The following is a 23487-nucleotide window of genomic DNA, read 5'->3' as shown; positions in this document are numbered from 1 at the left end:
GCAGAAAGTGGATATATAGGTAAAAGAGCTAATTAGGAACTTTGAATTGAGTCTCAGAAGACCCAAGTTCTGTGCTTAGATTTAAAAAAAAATACTTTTTTGTCTCCTGAATATAATTCTGGCAATATATAAACTTTCATAGCAGCTTAGATCAGAGCACAGAAAGAATCTGTTTCCTGTAAATGAAACAGAGTTATTTTTACCTGTTGTAAAAAGGGGATTGGACAAGATGACCTTCAGAGGTCCTTTCCAACCTCAATCATTCTGTAACATTTATATGTCTGAGCAAGAAAAGTAACTTCTAAGGATCTCTTATTTTACTACTATAATAACCCTGACAAAATCACCTCTGCTGTTTCATGCATGTTGTAATTATGGCTCAGAGAAGGGAAATTAGAAAGTTCACAAAATGAACAAACTAAGCTGTAACTGTGAGGTGTGGCTTGGAATGTTGTAATATCAACAGAGTGCAGTGAGTGGGGCTTGCACCTATTTATTAGCTAATTCAGAAGGAGTCTTCTGACAAACCCTAACAGACATGAACACCCTGTGGTGCAAACTCTCAGTATTTGTTCTTACTCCTCTTTTACAGAGAATGTGCAAAAGGGAGTGGTTTGTAGTTTGGAAATGGCCATTCTAACAGGTAAATATTTCCTTCTCGGGTTTAACGGTATGTCTCAGAGAATCTTTTCAATAGCTGTGAACAGCAGTTAGGAACTTGAGACCCCTTTTCTTCCTATTAGATTAATTATTTCTGTAACATAATCATGGAGATGCATGGGCAGGGATCAGGTCTCCAATCTTCTGAAAACATGTAAAAGAAAAACATTGTCTTAAATAACTTCTAGTTATAAAAGCACAAGAAACAGTAACGCACTTGAGTGTGAAGTAACACAATTTTCGTGGTTAACGAACACTGTTGTGCTCTTCATGGACTTTTCAGTTCAGTGGCTGTTCCAAAAAATTATGGGAACAATCCTTTGGAAGTGTCTCCTCCAAAAATATTTTGCTCAAAAACAAATTAATTTTTTTATTTCTTCTGTTTGGGGTGGTTTTTAACTCAATTTGTAATTAAAATATTTTAATTTTCTAATTGAAACAGTTCTAAAATTGAGGGTTGAAATGCTCTATTTATAACATGTTAACATCAAGTGATTGCAATTATCCAATGGCACCCTGTCCATGGCTATTATTGCTTTAACCATAATTGTCATCAAGTTTTTTGTAAGCGGCATGGTGCAGGACATTTAACACTTTTCTAAACTGTGCCTTCTCTTCCCTGTACTTTTTGCAGGAAGAATATCATATGATAGTCACTAATATGAGACAGCCAAAAGATTTGTCTTTAACTTTTCTTCTTTCATACATCTACCCCACCATGTCATTTGCTACGTTTTAACAATGACTCTGATGATGAATAAGGAAACAACATATCTGCAATGTCAGAATAAAAATGGTAGTAAATGTAAAACAATAGAGGCTTTTGTGAAAATATAATTTGTATGATTTATACTTTAATTATAATAAAAGTAGATTAGAGAGGGTGGGGGTGGCATTGGGATTGCTTTCTCTGCGGGCTTCTGCTATCTGGAGCCTACAGAGAGTCAGTTTTGAGATAGAGTGGGAAGGAAAAAAATACAGCTAACTATAAAAGATTATTCATGTATTCTCTTTATAGTTATCCTCAGCATTTTCCTGAGCTCTGATTCTGAAAAGATTTTTGTTTGGGTTTAGATTTATACTGAGCTTTGCTGCCCCTAGTTGCTGTCCTCATTTCTGTGGTTTGGGTACATCTAAATAACCTCAGGTATATGTCTTTCTGGGATAGAAGCTGTGTTTGTCTAGGTGGATCTTTGTCTCCAAAGGCTTTGGATGAGAGCATAGAATACCTTGGGTAGTATAACAAGCTCTGCAGAACATTCATACTTCATTTATATTGCATATGAAATTTAATTTTCTAGGGCTGATATAAGAAGTGCTAGTGGCTGCAGGCAGAGGTAATTTTATATCTCTTATATGAACAACGAAGACCTAGATAGGTAAATATTGTGTTCTCAGGCAGGACAAGTTATATTCTAGAGTCAGCTGGAAAATATAGTTTCTGTTCCATGTGAGTTGTTACGCCCCAATCATTACAATAAAATTGGAGTTCCATCTTGAAATACTTATCATTAATGAAATCTATCACACCTTGTTTACTCACTCTCCTTGTCATTTTGTGGAGGGGTAGCAGTGATTGAGCAGCTATTCATTTAGCTGCTATAATGTATATATTTTAGAGAAGGCCACGTCAATGAAATGCACGTAACTGTTCAAGCAAAAGATGGGAAGATTTGTGAGGAACTGAGTTCCAGGGACAATTTCACACTGCAGCTTTACTTCTGCTCTCATACAACTTCTTTTGGCATGGCTGTACTTTCCTTGTTGTAACGCCATGTCATTCTGCAAAGGGGCTGAAAAGAGTCCAGGATCTGGGAAGGCGATGGAGCCCACAAAGATTAGGACCAAGACCTAGTACTCAGTTGAAGATCTGTGGGAAGTAAGCATTAACACTCAATTTCTGCCTCCTGTACTTTCAGGTAAGAGTGTCATTCTTCAGTGCCTATCAATTTGTTTCAGTTGCAGGATCTTTATCTGCGTGCAGCCACACATAGATTCTGTTCTTGTATCAAAGCTTTACTCTTAACTACTTACAAAGTATGACATTGGGCAGTATTTCTCTAGAGCTAAAGTAGGTTGGCCAGGTTTGTTCCATGACAGTTGGTGCACTGCAGTGGTTGGGTGAATGGAGGGTGATGCAAGATGTTGTTCTGTATAATTTCTGGTCTCAGGTCCTAGTATTATTCTGCTTTCTTGCAGTACGAATGCTGTAACTGGGAGCCTTTCCATTAATGTTTGCACTAATGCAGCAGAAAATAAAGCATTTTATTTTCTTTTCAACAGTATTTCTTGAACTGCTGTGAGCATGAACCATTTATGGGCTCCAGTCTCTTCTCATAACTCTCCTTTTCTCTCCCTCTTTCCTGCTCTGAAAACTCTTGCAGCACCTGCACCTTTTACTCCTGGAAGCAGCTCTGATCATCTAGGGCAGAGGGATGAGAACTAGTTAAAATTACTGAGGCCAGTTGTAGGAGGACAGAGATGTGCCCAGCAAGTCTAAGCTAGTGTGATTTTTGTGACTCATTTATGACCACTAAAGAGCTGTAAGCCACAGTTTGAGAAACGTTGTCTAGGAACTCGGCTCTGGTCATTTACTCCAGAAACTAAGGTAAGTTATACTTGGTTAAATCCAGTATAAATAAGCTCAGACTTGGGCCCAAGTCTGAAAAATCTTTATTCAACACATTTTTAAGCTAAAATGCTAGTAAATGTCACTAAAATGTTAGACTGAAATGTCACCTGCTCTTTCATTACCATCACCATTTTGTATCAGTTTGTGTTGACTTTCATATCTCAGCAACAAGGCAGATGCCATTCTCATTTGTCTTCGAGGGAAGAGAAAAAAAGAGATAGAAGCAAGACAGACAAAAGCATATTCCCTGCACAGAAAAGGGTAAAAAGCCAACCAGAAAATACACATTCTTAAAATGAATGTTTACATTTGATTGGAAAAGGCTGACCTTTATTGCATGGGCATGTATTTTTCTTAATCTGCAAGAAAGCAGAACAGTGACTGGCAATAGAAAGATCTAATATGTCAGAGAATTTACATATAATTTGCATATAGTTTTTTTCTATTTATTGTTTATTTTTCTTGCTTCTGTTTTGCAACCTGCAGTTCATTTCATTTCATCTTTCTGTATTCTGTCTGATGAGACGGAATTTGAGTTACCAAATCATTCTCAGGTAATCTACTGCTTCAGCACATTAGAGACATTTCGTGGAAGAAACTTGGGTACAGTAAGACATAAAACAACTGCAGATGGTTTGGGGAGGTAAAGGAAAGCAAAAGATCTAGTTCTTATTTCTTCAGTAGTTTAACCCTCTTTCTTGTAGCAAAGTAAATTGTTTAACATTAAACTGTCTGTATTCGTTTCCTCTAAGATTAAATAAGTGTTATTAGGAACTAAAATTAATATATCAAAGCGCACATTCTAATGTGTGTATATGCCCATTTTGTGTGCATACATGCACCTATGTACAAAAGAGTGCAAATGTGTGCTCTTTTATCAAGCAAGTTAAAGCAACATGCACCAGAAGCACTTCCTTGGGGAAACAAATCAGAAACTGAATGATAAAATTTCTTTTACTAAAAAAATATTCAAACACCAAAATCTTTCAACTCTGTGTCTCAGCACTTTGTCCAGCTTACCTTTGAAAGATGAAGAGCAGGTCAAATTACTTCAACAGTGTCTTTGAGGTGAGAACTGCAATTCATCATAATAAGTCACAGATGACTCCTGTGCTCCCTTCAATCTATATCCATCTGTAGTTTCTTTCCGTATACTAGTATCGTAAGCTCTACTGGGGCATGAAGCAGGTTTTGTTCTCTGGTTGAAGTATATTCCCCACAGTGGATTTCTAATCTGTGACTAGAATTGTTGTGATATTATACTGCACACAGTAAAATATTTTGCTGTGATACAAGGCAGAGACATGCTTTTCCTCATTTACCCAACACTACCCAGTCACCAGTAGTCTATTCCCCAAACATAAGGAACCAAAGACATTTCTGGAGTAGCCTTCCTTGCTCAAGTGAAGATCCGAAGACACATAAAGACAGATAGACAGTAGTAATACTCCTGAGGGAGAGACCAAAAGGTACACCCAGCTGAATGAATAGATTTCAAAACTTAAGGTAATGACTTAGAAGGGAAGACATCCTCCCTCAAGCTACCCATATGCAAAAGTATAACTAAAGGAAGTTCCCAGTGGATTGTATAATTCGCAGGGTATCAGAACTCCTGCAAACCCAGGAGAAAGCAATTGAATTTCAATGATAAGATTAAATATAAAGATATTAAAATAAAGAACAGACATGACCAGCTCATCAAAGTATTTATTCTGAAAGAAGTCTACAGGCCCGTATGGGCATTAAATCTCAAGAGACTTATTAATGAATTCTTTTCCTTCAATATTTTAGCCTAATTGGTTGCATATTTTTCAGGCTGTGCAGTCCTACCATTATGCTCCATGGGATTCATGTTCTGAGACTGTCTGCTTAAAAAAAGTGAAAGATAACATCTTCACGTGATCAAACACACCATGAGCAATCAGTCTAAGATAGCAGCTCAGTCACACTTAATCTCCCCCAAACATTACAAAAATGCAGTCTAAGTTTGATTGCTATTAAAATGAAGGGAGGAAAATGTCCTTCCGCCATTATTTTTTCAGGCAGCTGAAACAGTTCTCAGCCTTGTTCATTAATGACCCTGGAACCAGGGAATCTGATGCAATCAAAACTGTGCAATTGGGAATGCAAGATTAAAAAGAAGCAAAACAGTAAATGATGGCAATGAGGCTAGAAAGTGCCAATAGGGACAGCCTTAGTTCACCCTTGGGAAAAACTGAACAATAAAAACATGATAAACATGATAGAGAAAATGGATTGATTTTGAATTTAACAGTGGATGCCACAGAGTAGCAAAGAGCCATTAAGGTGATTAAGGGATTGGAGCATCTGTCACAGTAGGAGAGGCTGAAAGAGGTGGGACTGTTCAGCCTGGGGAAGAGGAGGCTCACAGGGATCTTCTCCATTTGCATAAATACCTGATGGAAAGAGAAAATAAGATGGAGCCAGACTCTTTTCAGTGTTGCCCAGTGAAAGGACAAGAAGCAATGGGCACAAACTGAAATTCAGGAAATTCCATTTAAACATGAGAAAACGCTTTCTCACTGTGAGGATACTCACAGACTGGAACAGGATGCCCAGAGAGGCTGTGGAGTTTCCATTCTTGGAGACATTCATAATCCAACTGGGCATGTGTCCCTGGGCAGCCTGTTCTAGCTGCTCCTGCTCTGAGCAGGGCTTTGACTGGGTGGTCTCCAGAAGTGCCTTCTCACATCAGGCCATCCTATGATTCTCTGAGCTGACTCATTTGCTTAAAATCATTTAGTTTTGCAGCATTGTTTGGTCAATGATGTAAGCTGGTCAATTTTCCTACGGCTACATTTGCATGATGTCCTGGTTTCAGCTGGGATAGAGTTAACTGTCTTCCTAGTAGCTGGTACAGTGCTATGTTTTGAGTTCAGTATGAGAAGAATGTTGATAACACTGATGTTTTCAGTTGTTGCTCAGTAGTGTTTAGTCTAAAGTCAAGGATTTTTCAGCTTCTCATGCCCAGCCAGCGAGAAAGCTGGAGGGGCACAAGAAGTTGGCACAGGACACAGCCAGGGCACCTGACCCAAACTGGCCAACGGTGTATTCCATACCATGTGACGTCCCATCCAGTATAGGAACTGGGAAGGGGGGGCAGGGATTGGCCACTCGGGGGACTGGCTGGGTGTCGGTCGGCGGGTGGTGAGCAATTGCACTGCGCATCATTTGTACATTCCAATCCTTTCATTATTGCTGTTGTCATTTTATTAGTGTTATCATTATCATTATTAGTTTCTTCTTTTTTCTGTTCTATTAAACCGTTCTTATCTCAACCCACGGGTTTTGCTTCTTTTCCCGATTTTCTCCCCCATCCCACTGGGTGGGGGGGAGTGATTGAGCGGCTGCGTGGTGCTTAGTTGCTGGCTGGGGTTAAACCACAACACATGAGTTGCCTCATAAGCAAGGAAATGGCTCATAAAACCTTATAGCTACCACACAAGTTTTTTCTGATCCATATTTTAGGAACATCACTGTGGCAAAGCTATCAAAAGATTGACAAATTAAGGTAGGTTTTGTTTGCTTTCAGATGATGCTTCATGGAGATTGTAGCTAAGCCTGTTTCTGACTCTTTTTAATTTTAGGCCAATTTCAAATTTAATTGTTTTCTAATAAAAATGTATTCTTCATTTAAAAAAAACAGCTTTTAGAAAACTTAGCTTTCCTTTGAGAATATTTCTGGCAGATCATTTATACCTTGCCCTTAGTATGTTTTTCTGCTTTCTGCACTGTACTTATCTATTTTCTCTCATGTTGCAGGATAAAGTCTGAAACTAACTTTCTTCGGTATGTGTTCATCCAATGTCTAGCATGAAGTGCCCAGTACACATACCTGCTTTCAGAGAGCAAATTAATAGCGGTAGCAGTGATAAAGCTGATGTTTAAAAGGTAAATTTTCCATAATACCAGCATTTATTTGCCAGAGTTTTTGTAAATAAGTAGTTTTACCTGCCCTATCTGCTGTCTTGTACATGCTTGTATGTTTAATACAGGTTCTACTGAATATAAACGTAAGTAATGGTTTCTAAAGTCTTATTACAACAAGCTATAAAATTTTATTTGTAGAGGACCTTAGAAATAGGAGCAAGTCTTCATTATTCTAATTCATGGGAGAGAGGAAACAGCTCCTATTGTTCCTACAGTTCCCAGTCTGGGAAGAGGCACTGGCCTTTTCGGAAGCTTTGCTTTGCCATTTTCTTTGCTAGCCTGCCCCCATGTACTTCCCTGGTTTTCCTGCAACATTTCTCCCTCTCCTTGTATTTTACATGAATATAACCTGCCATCAGGGCAATGGGAGGTCAACTTACCCCTACTCACTTAGAAAAATCCGTATGAACTGGCTGAAGAGAAAAATGTGGTAGAGCCAGCCACTTTTCATCATAGTCCTTGCAAGTGTGTGTCTTTAGTTGTTGCTCACAGACGTACAGACACAACAGGAAAGTGGGAGATTGTGAAGCAGAGACTGTGAGCTTGGATTACTGTAATATTACAGTATGATCAGTACATGTGCACTACTTCCACATGTAATCTTGAGTAAAAAGTATAGTTTATCTTTACTGCTACCTAAGGGGATGAGTGGGTAGGAAAAAGGAAACAAAAAGGAAGGGGTAAGAAAAGTACAGTTAAAATATACTTAATACATGAAGTGGATTCTATAAAAGGGATGGAGACGTAAAAAACATATTTAACAATCACAGTGTTTAAGTTTTCCTTAATAAACTGGCCTTATTTTAAAAGTACTTTTTTGCTGGATTCAGCATTGTCTACCTTTGCTTCCAGGGATCTGCAATAATCTATTCAGAAACACCCAGAGCACATGCTAAAATATACACCAAAAACTAACAACCTGACATTTATATGGCTTATTCGACTTCTACAGGTGTCCACTGAAGCCACAGCAACCTGGGGTGAAATTCAACCTTATTGATCAGCCCTCTTTAAGTCCTTTTTTAACTTGACTGGCTGATAAATTTTTGTTAGGTTCCCTGAAGATGGATGAATTCTGCTCATAATGATTAAAAATCAGCAAGGCTATGAAATTTCCGTGTGTACTTTGCCAATGCAAGGCAAGCATTACAGTGAAATTATCTTTGGGATTTTCAGTCCTGCTAGCAGAATGTGATAAGGATACTTGATCAATTGTAGTCTACTACATATCTATGAAAGCAGCAACGTTCTCATCAATTTGATAGAGTACTAAATTATACCACCTACTATCTGAGACATCCTGGGTACCACAGAAAATTAAATACTGTATTTGTATGTGAATCAATACTTAAAACATCACTGTAATTGGCATTAAGTGCTAACTAATGTGAGTTAGAAAACTGATGGCCAAAGGTAGCTGAGCACTTGAGGTGAGGATATGTGCTATGTGTTCTATCTCTGAAATGTACAGCACACTTAAATCAGACTTAAAGTTCCCTTAAGGGACAGCAGAGAAGAGCTCATTAGCATGAACTGTCCATTTCAAATAGACTTTCTGCAGGAGACATCCATGGCTGTGAATATCAATATCATCCACGTGTGCTTTCAGTTGTATTACCCAGTTAGGTACCAGAGTGAGCTCTGCAGAGTCCCATGAATCACTTCTGATGGAATGAGCTCTAGCAACATGAAAAGCTGTACGTTTGTGAGAAGGGGCACGAATGAAGAAGCAGGAGCCTACATCCTTTCTACTACTTTCATAGTTGTAGTGGAGTCCATGGGCATTTGTTATTTATATTTGTTTGAATGATTTTCTTTATGCTGGAAAAATATTGTACTTGGAGATTTTAAAATGCCAAGAAGGAAGCAAACTGAGCGACTAGGAGAGCAGAATTAGTATCTGGGCACTACTATTTCATCCTCTAGAAGATCTATGCTTGGCTGACATCTACAGGATTTAAATAGTGCAGGTTTCAATCTTTGGTAAAAAATTAAAATGGATGGATTTGCGTCCTGGCAGAAGTGCATCTGTTCTCCCTTTGACCCATTGTCCTCCACCAAGAGTATGATGGACATGAATCCTAATGACCCGCATGAAATAAGATCAATGCTGCTAAGTGATTATAAAGTTTTTTTGGATGGAATGCAATGTTTGCAGTTCTAAGTAACAACAGCATTGATACTAAGGCTAGGTTAGCAAAAACTATGAAAGGTGCTTGAATAAAGTAGGTATGAGGACCTGATTTTCTTTTTATTTGCAGAATAATGACTAACTTGTGGCTCTTGGAGCACATATCGCTCACAAATAGATGAATTGTGGCTCTCAAACTTTGCCTGTGAATTTTCCAGGAGTTCACTCATCCTTCAGGTATGTGATATATATCCAGTGGTTTTTAGCTATATCAAGCATTCAGTCTGCAGTGTCAAGATTATTGGACATCTTTGCATTAACTAAGTACTTTGGCCCTGTAATTTTTGTGATGCCATCTCCCATGTAGTAGCCATGTAGCCTGAGTCCAAAAAAACTGTAAAATATGTCATCCTCCCTAAGAATTATATGCAATACACAATTCTCTGGCTAATAACAGTTTTTACATCTGTCTGTGATAGTTTCTAATGGACTGGAATTTCTAGGTGATAGGACCAGCTTACACATAGATTCCACTTGAATGCCCTTGAAATGGGAGACAAGTTTTGTTCAGTCACACAGAAGCTTTAAGACCAAAGACCTAAATTACTTGTAAATGATTTATCCAATGAAAATATATTTTAGTTTTGATTGCTAATCTCTCTGTAGAAAATAAAGAGGCTAATCTCTGGAATCAGAGCAGAAAACAGAGGTGAGCTGGACCTTGAACCTGATTGTTATATTCCTTGCTTTTAATAATTTTTATTTTCCAGTAAAACAAATCTGTTTGTTAGAAAAGGATTGGACAGGCACCCTACTGCTTGCCTAGAGTGGCTTATAATAATGTAAGGGTTTGCATGAAGATGATCTTTTCTTCAAGAGCTAATCTGCCAGTGGGTCTCAGTGTGATAGATATGTGCACTGGCAAGAATGGCTCAGTAGCAAGCCTTTGACTGTATTACCACATTTATTTCACATGATGAATAAATTTTTATTAGGAACAGGGGCTATAGATTATGCCTAGTACTGGTAGTTCATCACGGAGATGTGTTTTGTGCTGCTTTTCAATACGGGCATAGATATGTCCCTGATGATTTCAGAGATGTTGAATACTGCTTCTTATTTTTATCAAATGTAACCTGGGTTTTTTTCTGGTTACTTTTTACTGAGAACTCTGGGCTGAAGAAGCTGGGTACTTCTATCTTACAAAGCTATTCAAAATATGTGCATTTTACACATAGATATTTTGACTAGCTCCTCATCTACCTTTCTTGTAAAAAGGTGAATTTTTTAAATAACTCATTTGGAGGTTTACGGACCAGGGAATTTGATTAAAGTTTTGCTTTAAATTATGGTTGCCTCCTCCCTGATTACCACGAAGTATAACCTGTGAAAGAGTGTCAATTTTATATCTGATCTAATTACTTTTATGCAACTGCTAGTTTAATGATGAGAATAACATTTTACTGATTTGGGCAAGATGTTAAAACCTTGTTACAGGTGTAACAGCATTTCAGACAGAAAAAGTGGAAGGCCTTTATTTATATTTATACACTTAACCATGACCTCAGTTCAAGAAAGCACCTCTACAAGACAGAATATAAGTATATATAAGGATGTGATCAACATTAGCCACATTATTGAAATCATACTAACACCAAAGCCTTCCAACAGAAGAGGCTAATTGCTTCATTTTCAGAAGCTCCAGGGAGTGGAAGTTTCTGCACTTTCATAATTTTTTTTTTTATTCAAGCTAGCGTTAGTACTGTAAGTTCAAATATTTGGCTTTCATCTTTTAAAACCAAAGAATGTCCATTATGCCTATAAAAAAACCAAAATGGCTCTTTAACATCTGTGCACCCTAGTATGATGACAAAGATTTTATATTGCCTATTGTATCAGAACAAGTAACCTCATCAGTGGTCTAGGACAATTATATATTGTTTAATTTTAATCCAAAAAAAGTGAAAAGTAAAATTATATTTGATAATGACTATACCTGGATGATATTGTGGAAGGTGGCTTAATTCAATCTATCATTATAGCAGCTAAGCTATAATGAAATGTGGGGGAAATTGAATTTGCCAATTTTGGTTACATGCAGCTTAATTATAATTGATTTAGTGCTAATGCGGTATATCTCATGCGGAAGGCTGACTGGGTAAAGGATTTCTTAAAATTCACCAAAGCTCTTTTTCTCCTCCAGTTTTATACTGCATATAGTATACTTTTAAATGCAGATACTTTGATTATTATAGCTGTACCATGAGTATTGTCCAAGTACCACATGAAATGTTGTCTTATGTCTACAGATCTCCCTTCCTCCCTCTCTTCATCGGATCTGACTGTCAAAACCGGCCAAGTAATTGGGACAATTAAGGTGCCCCTGAGATATAATTATCCTTTATAATTTCTCTATATGTTTAAGAAAAATGATGATTGGCTCACAAAAACAGGTTCCCTACGGCACAATGAGAAAGAGGATACTGGAAATGAACAAATCAGCTTTAAGTTCTTGCACTTAAATAGTCCCTAAAATAATTTAAGCCCAAACTCTTCCTTCCCTGCCAGTAACTTACACCACAAAGCAACACTTTAAGTATGTGTAGACAAATAAATGAGGATCATCGCTGTTCAACATATCCTTTGGTGTATTAGGATACTGGTAATGACTCCCAGCTGCTAGCGTGAAGAAGATAAATGTGACAGCCATTTTCCCATGCCCCACTGACTCACTATTCATCTAGCTAAGTACATAGACAGTCCTCCGAGTACCCCTCCCGCCTCAGAGCTCCTCTATGGCTGAGCAGCCTTATTCCCACTTTCACAGAGGAAGAACTGATTTAGACAAACAGAATGTCTTGTCCTTGTTGTTTGGGCAGTTTATGGGGGAGAGGTTGGATGCCTACCCCCACCGTATAACTGGTAGACCAGTACCACTCACAAGGCCATGGGAGCAGGACCACGCCTGCCATGAAATCACCAGCATTTGCAACAATTCACAGAACTGGCCCTTGACTGCAAATGTCCGGGGCTCCTCAGACATGTCATTGTCCAGCCCAGAAATTTTATTCTTCCTCCTCTTGCATCTCCAACTGAATATAAGGTATAAAACTGAAATAAAAATTTTTACTTCATTTTGTGAAGAAAATTTAGATTAATAATGTGCAGCATTATTATTGCTTAGGTTGAATGAAGAGCTGATTGTAAAAAGTTTTAGAACACCAGTGTACTAACACAGCACTCTCTTATCTCCAAACTTCAAAATACAAATAGAATACTAAGAAGTTAATATTTCCCTCAGGAAATTGAGGTGCACCATTTACTTCAGTTTCCAAAAAATGCATACATTCAAAAGGATAAATATGACACAATGGTACAGGAATAGATGTATTCATGAGAAAGATGTTTATACCGCATCTATTCCCCTAGGGAAGAACATACACTTTCCCACCTCCACACCTCAACTGTATGTTTCTACAAATCCACATTTCTACAATTACATTCCTGAGGAAAAATGAGCGGTAATTGCTTTAAATTTACCTCCTTTCAGCCCAGAAACAGTTCTTACACTTTCTTCGCAATGGGTATCAAATCATTTAATTCCCTGACATGAAATAAATTCTTATTTAAAACACATAGCCCTACAGAAAAAGTCAGTCTTTAAAGTCAAAATATGATACTATCATCTCATAGGGGACAGGTTGGAAAGAATCAGTGGAACAGAAATCAGAATTTGGGGAGATTGTCAACTGGAATCTTTACTCAGATCTAATTTGACTTCTATATACCCTAAACACTATATCCGTGCAGATTAAAGATTTCAGGAAGAATTTACTGTTGCTTAGCACCTTGCATATTCACGTACATTCAGCAAAGCGTGAGTATACAGTTTACACTATCCCATCTGAATGAGATGGTATTTTACATTTGCTTTGCATTCTCCTTGGCTGACTGACAACATATATCAGAAAGCAGTTTAAAATCCAGCACTTCAGCACATACGTTATCTTCTAATAACCAAACAGAGCAAATAGCAGCTACTTCTTTCACCCCTTTCTCACCTAGAAAATGTGCATGCCTGGTCTATAGAGTGAGGTTGAAGACCATTTTACTGTAGCAGCAGAAAAGACAAAAGCAGTCTCTTGACAGCAAAAGAAACCAATGTGGTTTAGATACTGAAGAAATGTTATGTCCAGATTTGGCCAGCCTGAGTTATACCTAAGACTTTGTTCCTCAGGCCTCTTGGATACATAGGTCTAGAATCATCTGGTTGAAACCATTGGCTAATCTGAGCCTTTCCCATCTCTAACAGCCCTTAAGCACACAAAGGGCCAAGAGTTCACCTCCATTTTCCATAGCAACTTTGGTCTTGAAACTCCTTGTCACCACCTACATACATCTACTCACTTCCAGAAAGCCTCAGGGACTTTTGAAGTTTGGTTCTGGAAGAAAGAAAAGAATATGTGTTTCTCCTTTGTATTTTCATTTTCTCTGTGCACTTTCCTGGTTGCTTCTCATTCGCTTGCTGCCCCCGGATTGAACTGGTTGCAGACGTAAAAGGGAAAAGGAATGCAGCTGACTGTACTGGCAGGCATGGGCGAGAATGTGAAAGAGGGTTGCTCGTGTAGTCAGCAAGGCTCAGATTCTTCAAGCTTTGCTTGTCATTGTCCCTACTTTAAATGTGTCATACAATTCATAGCTGATATTACCATTTGCTTACCCAGATAAAACATTAAAATATTAAAGGAGGCTCTGAGATGTGTTTACTGCCTCTGGAGAAGCCATTCCCTTAGTTCCCATTTGTCCAACCTATTTACTGTGCTCTGAGCCTGTCCCAGCCCTCCTATCACTCTGTCACCATCAACTCCCCTTGGGCAAATTTGACCCATTGTGCTAGTAATACAATGGCATTTAAATTGTACAAAATACATTAAGCTGCATCAGAGGACTGTGCTCATCTTCATATAAAATATTAACTTTGCATTTGTCTGTGGGAAAGGAAATACCTCAGAGCAATTTCTTGGGCCTCATAGCAAAATAGCAGGAAAAAAGGCAGAATGATATTTCCCCTGAGAAATGCTCCAAATTGCTGAGAGAAGCGTCCCCCAGTGGCCAATTCCACAGGATTTCTATAGGCACAAGAAAAAAATTATACTGAGGTATGTGCCCTGTTCACCTGAACTCTGTTTTGGTTCATTTTGCGTCATCTTACTGAAGTTTTGTGAGGAATATTATTCAGAAGGGTTTCTAAAGCCTTTCCTACTAACTGGCTTTTGTCAAAGGTGATGTCAGTCAGTACAAGATATGTGAATGTGTTGGCAGAGCAGGGATTTTGAGATGTTTATAGTTCCATTTTTAAAACATATATATATAAAGAATTTTACATTAGTATGGACAGGATTTGTTTTATTCCTGTTTTTATTCCCTTGGCAGAGACTGAATATGAGCTGAAATAGAAACTGTGGTCAGTTCTTCTGGTTTAAAAGAAATAAATGGCAGCTTGCAGAGTCCTCGGAGCTCATGGAGATGTGGCTAGAGACAAGGCAAAGGCAAGAACTGGTGCTACAGCTAGCAGCAGGACTCATGGAAACCCACAGCATCCCTTCCTTCCTTTATTGTTTCTCAGTTCTTTTGCTCCCCACTTACAAATACAAAAAAAAAAGCAGAACCTATTATAAAAAAAGTTATTCCTTTCTTACATTTTCATGTGAACTCCCTTTTTTAGCCTTTATAAGTGGTTTGCACTTTATAAGTAATTTTGGTGAAAAGAAAATAGAAATTTATATTTTTCATTTATTTTCAGTTTTATCACCTTTCCCTTTGTGTGTCTGCTCCTTCTCTCTTCTGATTTATCTCTGGAAAAGGAATGGGAGCAAGGCAGGGAACGATATGCATTTTAAGGGCTTATTTTCCAACAGTTTTAATGGAAACTTCAGGTTTAGTAAGAGGTTGAGCTTTCAAGTGATCTTTTAGAACAGCTAAATATAAAGAGTCTCGACCAACTGTTTGGACATATGTGTTAGTAATAGTAGTCATAGTATATAACACAGAGTGGTGGTACCTGGGCCTATTGTTTTTGCTAAATATCTAAAATTGCCGTCAATTCAGTGCAACACAGTTGAAATATTACATTTTTATTTAGATCTTGAGATATTTCAAATATTAGGATATTTTTGAGTAGCAGGAGTGAAAAGAAAAGATAAAACTACCTTATTGTTATCTGTCTTGAACTGAAAGTATTTCCTTAGAACTAGCCTGGTAATTATCTTCAGTAATTGCAAGGCTGCTAGGTACTTGCCATATTATTTAAAATCCTGGGTCATCTTTCTGTAATTTTGATCAGCATGGTTTTCACTCTGACATGGTTTTCACATTCTAAGTATTACAGTCAGTGCTGCAAAGCACAAGAGGTAGCACATTGTATTACCTGAGTGATATTAAAATGTATAATGAAAAAGTTGAGCTTTAACAAATTGTATATCTTACAAATAAATTTTTAAAGCAACACCTTGGGCTTCAATGCCCCACAAATAATATATTACAGATTCCCACTCTGCCTTAATTTGGTCTGTGCAGGTAAAGAGGAAATACATGAGATTAATATGAGATTTTTTTAAAAATTTGTGCGATGTAATCCATGTTACACATAGGTTTCTGGGTGTAGGTACAATTATTTTGTTTCCTGCATTAGACAGAGTTTAATTCTGAAATGTCAATTAACTACTGAAGCAAATGTACAGTATAGGAAACTAGTAAACATAAAATAGCAAATGCATACTATTGGGGTTCCCCCCCCCCCTACAGATTTGGCCATTGTAGGAAACCTGGGCTAGTTTTCGAGATACTTATATGAATGTTGATCTTGGTTATTACTGGGAACCACAATTAATTCCATAGTTCACAGTGAGTGTTATATATGTCATGAATTTCTACACCGATTATTAATAAAAGCAGAGTCTCAAGTATGCATAAAAAGACTACATCAGTTGTACAATTCTTCCCTAGAAAAGGTCTCTGCAGTTGAAAATAGACTAGTGCCTCACCTCTGTTATTCAGGCCTGAACAGCCTGTGCAATTAGAGGTAATCTAAGCTTGTAAAACTTTTAAGCAAGTGTTTGGTTGTACATACTTTGAGTCTCATGAACTTCAGTAATTAGCACAGTGCAAAGCAAATATGAACATCTTTGAAGAATTGAGGAGCAAATACAATTTCCAACAGATGCGTAAAAATAAAAGTACTAGTTCAGCAGCAACTGCTAGAAACCACGTTAAATATAGGGCTATTTGGTCTTAACTTAGCCTGTTTGAGTTGAGGATGATTCCAAAGAACTGTCTTAAGTCTAGATTTTTCATGCTTTTGTATTTGATAATCCTTGTAACAAGAGCTAGGACATTCCAGTCCATTTCTCTGGGATATGTAAAAGTTAGCAGGCTGTATCTTCACTTGGCTGCATGAGTTGATTTTAAAACTAATAATGGAAGTGTCCGTGGGGTAGAAGTATCTTTCAGGAGTTTGGGAGCTCCTCAGCAGATTACTGGGAAGCATGGGATACCATCATACTCACTGAAAAGGCCTCCACAGCCTTTAAATGTCCTATATGGATCCTGACTTTCTTGGAAGGTTACTTTATATATTAACAAAGTCTCTTGTCTCTTTTCCCCCACTTGTTCAATAAATGAACAAGCCATTGAAAAGCCTGTGGGTGATAAAAGTATTCCTTGAAATCATCTCAAACAGAATGTAGCCACAAGGTAAAATTCTTCCAAGAGCAAAAATTGGTCATGCACGATTACTTTCTGACACACAAAATAACTAGCTTAGAGTTTATATCATCATTAAATAAATGGGAACTAACAAAAAGTCCTTTTTTCTTTGTCTGTCCTTATTACTGCAGAATATGTTTTGACAATGTTTTCTGAGTTAATTTGGACCCAACTCAACCTTGCTCTTATTCTGTATAATGATTTACAGTAATGCAAAGAGGCTATATAGTGCTGCATTTTGGATTTCATAGCTTTTTATTCCCACATCGGTAGGCACGTACAGGACAAGTGAAGGGGATGGGAGGTAAGTCTCAGTGGTGACCAAGAGGAGTCCTCTGCAGTAAGACGGAAGGAATGCTGTATTGTAGTGTGTCTTACCCTCACCGCTAGATCTGTCATTGATGGACCAGATAAACTTGACACAAACTCTAGACATGTCTTTACTCCTCATTATTAATAAGAGTAGCCTGCCTTCTGATTTACTATGGGCAACGTTCTGCTAACATTAACCATATTAAATAATACCTTCCTCTCACATAAAGTCAGTGAAGCTCATTGCAGAGTGTTATCTGATATGACTGAAGATTTCTGAACTGTCTCCTTTTCAGGAAGACATTTCTGAGGTCAGGCAGCTCACTCTGTTGCTTACCAGAATATACACAAAGTCTTTGGAAACAATGGCAGCTAATGATAGCCTGTAGTGCTACTGCTTTTCTTTTCAGTGCTGGCACTGTGATCCGTTATATGGTTGTGTGAATAAGAGCAAATGGGTGCATGTTAAAAAAAGAAAAATGTTAATAAAGGCATTGCGCTTTACTCATCTTACTCAAGTCATCAGCACAGATTTACTAAGTAGTCCCTCCTTGCTGTTATCAGCAGTCAGATCAGCTTTCCTGCCTGCATCATATCACAGCCCCATGGCCCTGCTGCTCTCCCTGTCTCCATGCCAGCTACATCCTCCCCACCCAGCACAGCCAACCACTGCTCTCCAAGTCAGTCCCTTTGAAGTTAATTATGCCACTCCTGAAAGAAGGTTCTGCTGAAAATGGAAAAAAAAAGGTACAAAGTTCAAGAAATATAAGCTGTATGACTCAGTGGTCAAAGGAAATAGAGATAAATGCTGATCTGTAAACGTTTAACAACCAGAGCATTAATCAAATGATGTAAGGTCATCATTCTCCTCTAAGATTGACCACAGAGCAATGAATAACAAATGCAACATCTTCCACGTGTAAAAGTGAAGAAATAAGACTGAAATCCAGACTCTGATTTGATTCTCACCCTTTTGATGAGAGATTAATAGTAGTCCTACACTTCAGTAAAGTCTCTGGAAGTGCCAGATGAGCTCTAAAAGGGAAGTATTTGAAAAGAGTATCTTCACCCCCCAAATAAGAACAGGTAAACATTCAAATAATAATTATTACAGCCACCTGATATTCATTTTGGATTGTGTTGTTATAACCCATTTGGCAGAACAAAGAGGTGTTTATGGGAGAGAAAGTGCCTTTCCTTAGGCTGCTGCTCAGCCGTGCTGTCACTGAGCCCATCGGACATACAGGGGCTCAGACAGGAGGCAGGTCAAAGCAGCAGATAGTTGGATAATTCCTTCTTTGTATCTATGGCAGACAGTAAGCTATTTAACAAGCAGGTGTGAAGTTACTCCTTATGCAAGCAAGGAGCAGGGAAAAAACCCTGACTGAGTCACAATTTGTACCCTGGTCTGACTGTATGGACTATTTCACCGCGCACTCGGGATCAAAGCAGCCGGGTGTCAGCCAGCAGCTGGCTTAACTGCATAGGCAGGGGAAATGGTGAAATGCATCACATACGCTTTTCCTTCTGACTGTGAGATGAACTGTAATCTTGAGAGCAAGACTAGCTACGAGGCTCTGGTTCAAAGTCAAGTTATAAAACCCAGAAACGTATTCCATTCCCAGCATGACACTAATGGAATATCTCAGTGGTGAGTGGTTGTTTGAGAGCTGGTATATGAAAGAGCATAGATATAAGTGATACTTACATGCTGCAATCTTCGAGAAAAATGACAAATGCACTGTAGTTCCCATTATGGTGATTAGCTATGAGTGGAACATGCAGGTCAGTTTGGATATTTTTTGCTTGTTGAAAATACTCATGACATTATGGGAGGGTGAGGGGGGGAGCAGAAGGGTGTCTCATATTTCCTTCTTTTGTTTTCCTTTAAAGCTGAAGATACCACAATATGAGAAGTCATCTGAGAAAGTAAGTTGCTTGGGTTAGACCCCATCGCTGGTGTGTTTGTACAGAACATGGCAGAGCTCCTGGGTCCTCCCAGCCACCACCGAACAAGTAAGCTCTTTCCAGGGGATTGCAGTGCCGGGCATGTGGTTGCCTTATTGAGAGAAGTACAAACTCTGGTTAAGGCAACTAGCTCTATTCAAGACAACGTTCGTAGTGGCTCACTAGCTTCTATAAAACTGAAGTCTCTGACTGTTGTGCCAAGCCTTTCATCTGACCCTTGACTTGCTTTCAGTCTCCTGTCTCTGGGTGCTAACACATGGGGAACTGCCCTTCCAGAGGCTGAGTTACCAGTCCTGGACCTCTTTACCATACCTAGACAGACTCATCTGATATATTACAACATAACTGAATTAAAATCAAAGACTTGCATTAATTTACTAGAAAGAAAATCTGGGTGAATATATTTTGCTATACATCTGCATGGTTTTCTGTACAGAATACAGTGTTTCGATGTACTTTTTTCATAAGTCTGTTGACAGCCTTTGTATCCCAACTGTGAAAGAAAAATACCAGTAAAGCTTACTAGATTTCAATGTGATCTTTATAACCCATGTTATAAAATTAGAGTGCCTGTGCATTAATTTTCGTAAGTAAATTGGCTATGGGGTAAAGGCAATTTTCTTTTCTATAGTGAATTATTGCAAACCTGATTTTCCACTTCTTTCTCAGAAGATCACCATAGCAGATCAAATAATATATGATCCAGTAAAAAACATTTCTCTCTCTCTCTCAGCCCCGCCACCTCTTCCCTTCATCACTAGGAGTAAAAGTTTCATGAGAAGAATATATATACAATTGTATTCTGCTGTATTTTGCTTCACGTCTGGGTAAAGATGGATTTTTTTCCCCCACAAGGAGGAACCCAGTCACTTCATGGCCATGACTTCTATTATCTTCTTGCCTGGAGAGTTTAGATCTATTCAACTGTGAAATAGCTTGTCCCTGTATTATGCAACCTTGATAATCCTCTGTTTGGCATTACTCACAGATGCTTAGGGTGGAAGCATCACCTCTAGGAAAAGAAGGTAGGAAGTTGAATGTGCCACCAGAACTTTAAAATGGGATGGAGGAGGGAAAAAGAAAGAGGTTCATGTACCTTAGGAAAGTGCAAAATAAGAAAACTGAAAAATGATCTTTGAAAACTGATAAAGTGTCTTTGAATAGAGTGTGGGATATTTTTGAACAGCAAATCCCATCTGTTTGTAGAATTTTCCATTATGCAACTGAGCATTTCATGCCAGCAGAGAATTTTTTTCCACTGTCTAGGCTCAGTAAAAAAATCTAGTTTGTATATACACTTACACACATGTTCACATATTATGGAGATGTCAGACGTGATGCCACAGTTAAAGATGATTGGTTGAAATGTATAGTTAAAGCAGTACTAAAATCCCTTTTCTTCACATTTCAGTGACTGAATTTGGTATCCAACTTTGACAACAAAACTCTGTAGAAGAAAATTTAATTCTGGCTTTGATTTTGGTAAATAACTTGCAGAAGAAATTTCCTCCTCCTTCTCTTGCTTGTTCTCTGTCTACAGGATGGATTAAATTTTCAAAATGTTTGGGTTTAATTTTCATTTAAGACATTTATAGGAGATATGTGGTCCTTTCCACAGCCAAAGGCAACTGTAGGATATCACAAAAATTTCAATATTCTTTGCTTCAGAAACTCTTCTGTGTATTGTACTGTTTTGGGAAGGCATATGTGTGAACGTGTCTGTGCAGATGACAGGCTGATCACATGGAAGAGTGAGGCAGCAGATGTTTTTGTACAGCCTGAGCAACACCTGGGTTTGACCTTGACAACAGATTAAAGAAGTAGGCTTTTGAGGTAACGTGGCAGCTGAACAGAGTTTGGAGCTGTAAACAAAAACCAGCGTCACTTGATTCTCTGTATGCTCAAGAAGGTGGGATTTTGTACATTTTTATAAATAAACAGAAATGCAACAGTTCCACCATTTTTTTCCTGCTTAACCAGAATGCTCCCAAAAACATTAAATATTGATTCTGCTGCTTGGGTCAAAAGCAATACTACAGCCCATATCGTTCCAGGCATTCTCTAGCTAAAATAGTATCTTCTCCTCCTGCTCTGCTATTGATATAATACCCATAGTCTAACAATATCTTGAACATAGTCCAATTCTGACATTTTAAATGTGAACAGATTTAGATTCTGTTTTTCAAAACACTTTATAGTGAACCACACAGAGATTAATCAGTAAGGCTGCTCCTATCTCCAGCTACTTTTATTTTACCTTATTTCAAACCAACTTTTTAGGCCAGGACATAGGATAAAAAGCAAAGAGAATGTATGTTAGTGCTTAGAGGGACTGGAAGATGAAAAGTGGGCATGGTTTTGTATGGGTTGATGAAATTTTGCAGAAGAAAAGTTAAATAGCAGAGCCTTTAAGAGGTGCGTGAAGGAAAGGCAGTTTGGTATTTGTGTGGAGCCTGCAGCTAAGATAGATTCGACTTTTTTGAGGTGAAATATCTATGTGATTCCTTCCCCACCTGCCCCCTGGATGTCAGTTGGGCATTCTTGAGTGCAAAAATGCCAGCGGATGTATCCAGAGCTCCAAGTCCTTTCTGATTTTCATCCTGTTCTTTTTCAAGAGCAATAATATATTCTTTAAAAATTTTTAAATGTCAGATGATGCTGTCTCAGGTGGTTCTGTAGAAAATCATTTTATTATCTACAGTATTTTTTCATTCCCTCAATAATTCAGTTACAGATTGTTTTGACTGTCTTTCTGCTAAAATACTGAGTGCATTATAGCAGGTAAAATATAAGTTTGACAGGCAAAAACCTTCTAAAAGAATACAGTTCGCCTCTGCTACATCACACAACGTTGTTAGCAATTATAAACACCAACTCCAAACACTGTGAAAGGTTTTTAAGGAATTTGATGGTTTAGAAATGTTCATCCACATAAAAGTAGCATAATTTTTTGAAATGACTGATTCAGACTGATATGGAAATACCTGGTCCTGATTATTTTTGTCAATGAACTTTGGGACTGAGATGGATGCACTCAACTCCTTAACCAAACTAGCGGTAGTTCAGTACAGGCTCTAAAGGAGGTAAAAGCCTAAGCTGTAACCAGGCCAAGAACTTCTCTAGGTTCCAGTCTGTTTCCTGAAAACCCACAAAGGAGCAGAGTGACACAGTGAGCATCGATGCATATGAGCTTGGAACACCAATCATGTAATTAACACATCAATAGTGGGTGGCTTTTCCAAGACTCATTTGTCCAGAAACAAAGTTGTGGGTACAAGGAGTCTCATGCATACCTTTCCATTGCAGGCAATTTGACTACAAGCCAACCACTTTATTCCATAAATATGACAGCCTAAGGGAGCCTTCTTTGAGTTCTCCCTGCTAAGCACCCTGGCTGCATGGTGGTGGTCTCCCCTTGAGCTGGGACACCTCTCAAGGTTGCTCCTCAAGACAGAGAGACCTTTCACCAATGGCAGATCTCTAGTAAGTGTATTGGCTTTGTGTGGCGAGGTTTTGGTAGCGGGGGGGTTACAGGGGTGGCTTCTGTAAGAAGTTGCTGGAAGCTTCCCGTGTCCGACAGAGCCAATACAGCTGGCTCTAAGACAGACCCGCCGCTGGCCAAGGCCAAGCCCATCAGCGATAGTGGTAACGCCTCTGGGATAACATTTTTAAGAAGGAAAAAAGTTGCTGGGACAGAAAACGGCAGCCAGAGAGAGGAGAGAGAACATGTAAGAGAAACAGCCCTGCAGACCCCCAGGTCAGTGAAGAAGGAGGGGGAGGAGGTGCTCCAGGCACCAGAGCAGAGATTCCCCTGCAGCCCGTGGTGAAGACCATGGTGAGGCAGGCTGTCCCCCTGCAGTCCATGGAGGTCCATGGTGGAGCAGATATTCACCTGCAGCCCCTGGAGGACCCCACACCGGAGCAGGTGGGTTCCCAAAGGAGGCTGTGACCCCGTGGGAAGCCCGCGCTGGAGCAGGCTCCTGGCAGCACCTGCGGATCTGTGGAGAGAGGAGCCCACGGAGCAGGTTTTCTGACAGGATTTGTGACCCCGTGGGAAGCCTGCGCTGGA

General features: G+C 38.8%; 1 long non-coding RNA gene across 1 annotated transcript; it reads left to right on the top strand.

Moving 5' to 3' along the window:
* Positions 1–2464: 2464 nt before the first annotated feature.
* Positions 2465–22814, top strand: LOC128153833 (uncharacterized). Its single transcript, XR_008239114.1, has 5 exons — positions 2465–2579; positions 7076–7204; positions 19344–19812; positions 20407–20443; positions 22725–22814. It is a non-coding gene; the product is annotated as an uncharacterized LOC128153833 (long non-coding RNA).
* The last annotated feature ends 673 nt before the right edge of the window (positions 22815–23487 follow it).

This window comes from Harpia harpyja, chromosome 18 (assembly GCF_026419915.1).
Source record: "Harpia harpyja isolate bHarHar1 chromosome 18, bHarHar1 primary haplotype, whole genome shotgun sequence".
Classification (NCBI taxonomy): Eukaryota; Metazoa; Chordata; class Aves; order Accipitriformes; family Accipitridae; genus Harpia; species Harpia harpyja.
Note: the sequence above shows the minus strand (reverse complement) of the source record. Positions and strands in the feature narration are given on the sequence as shown.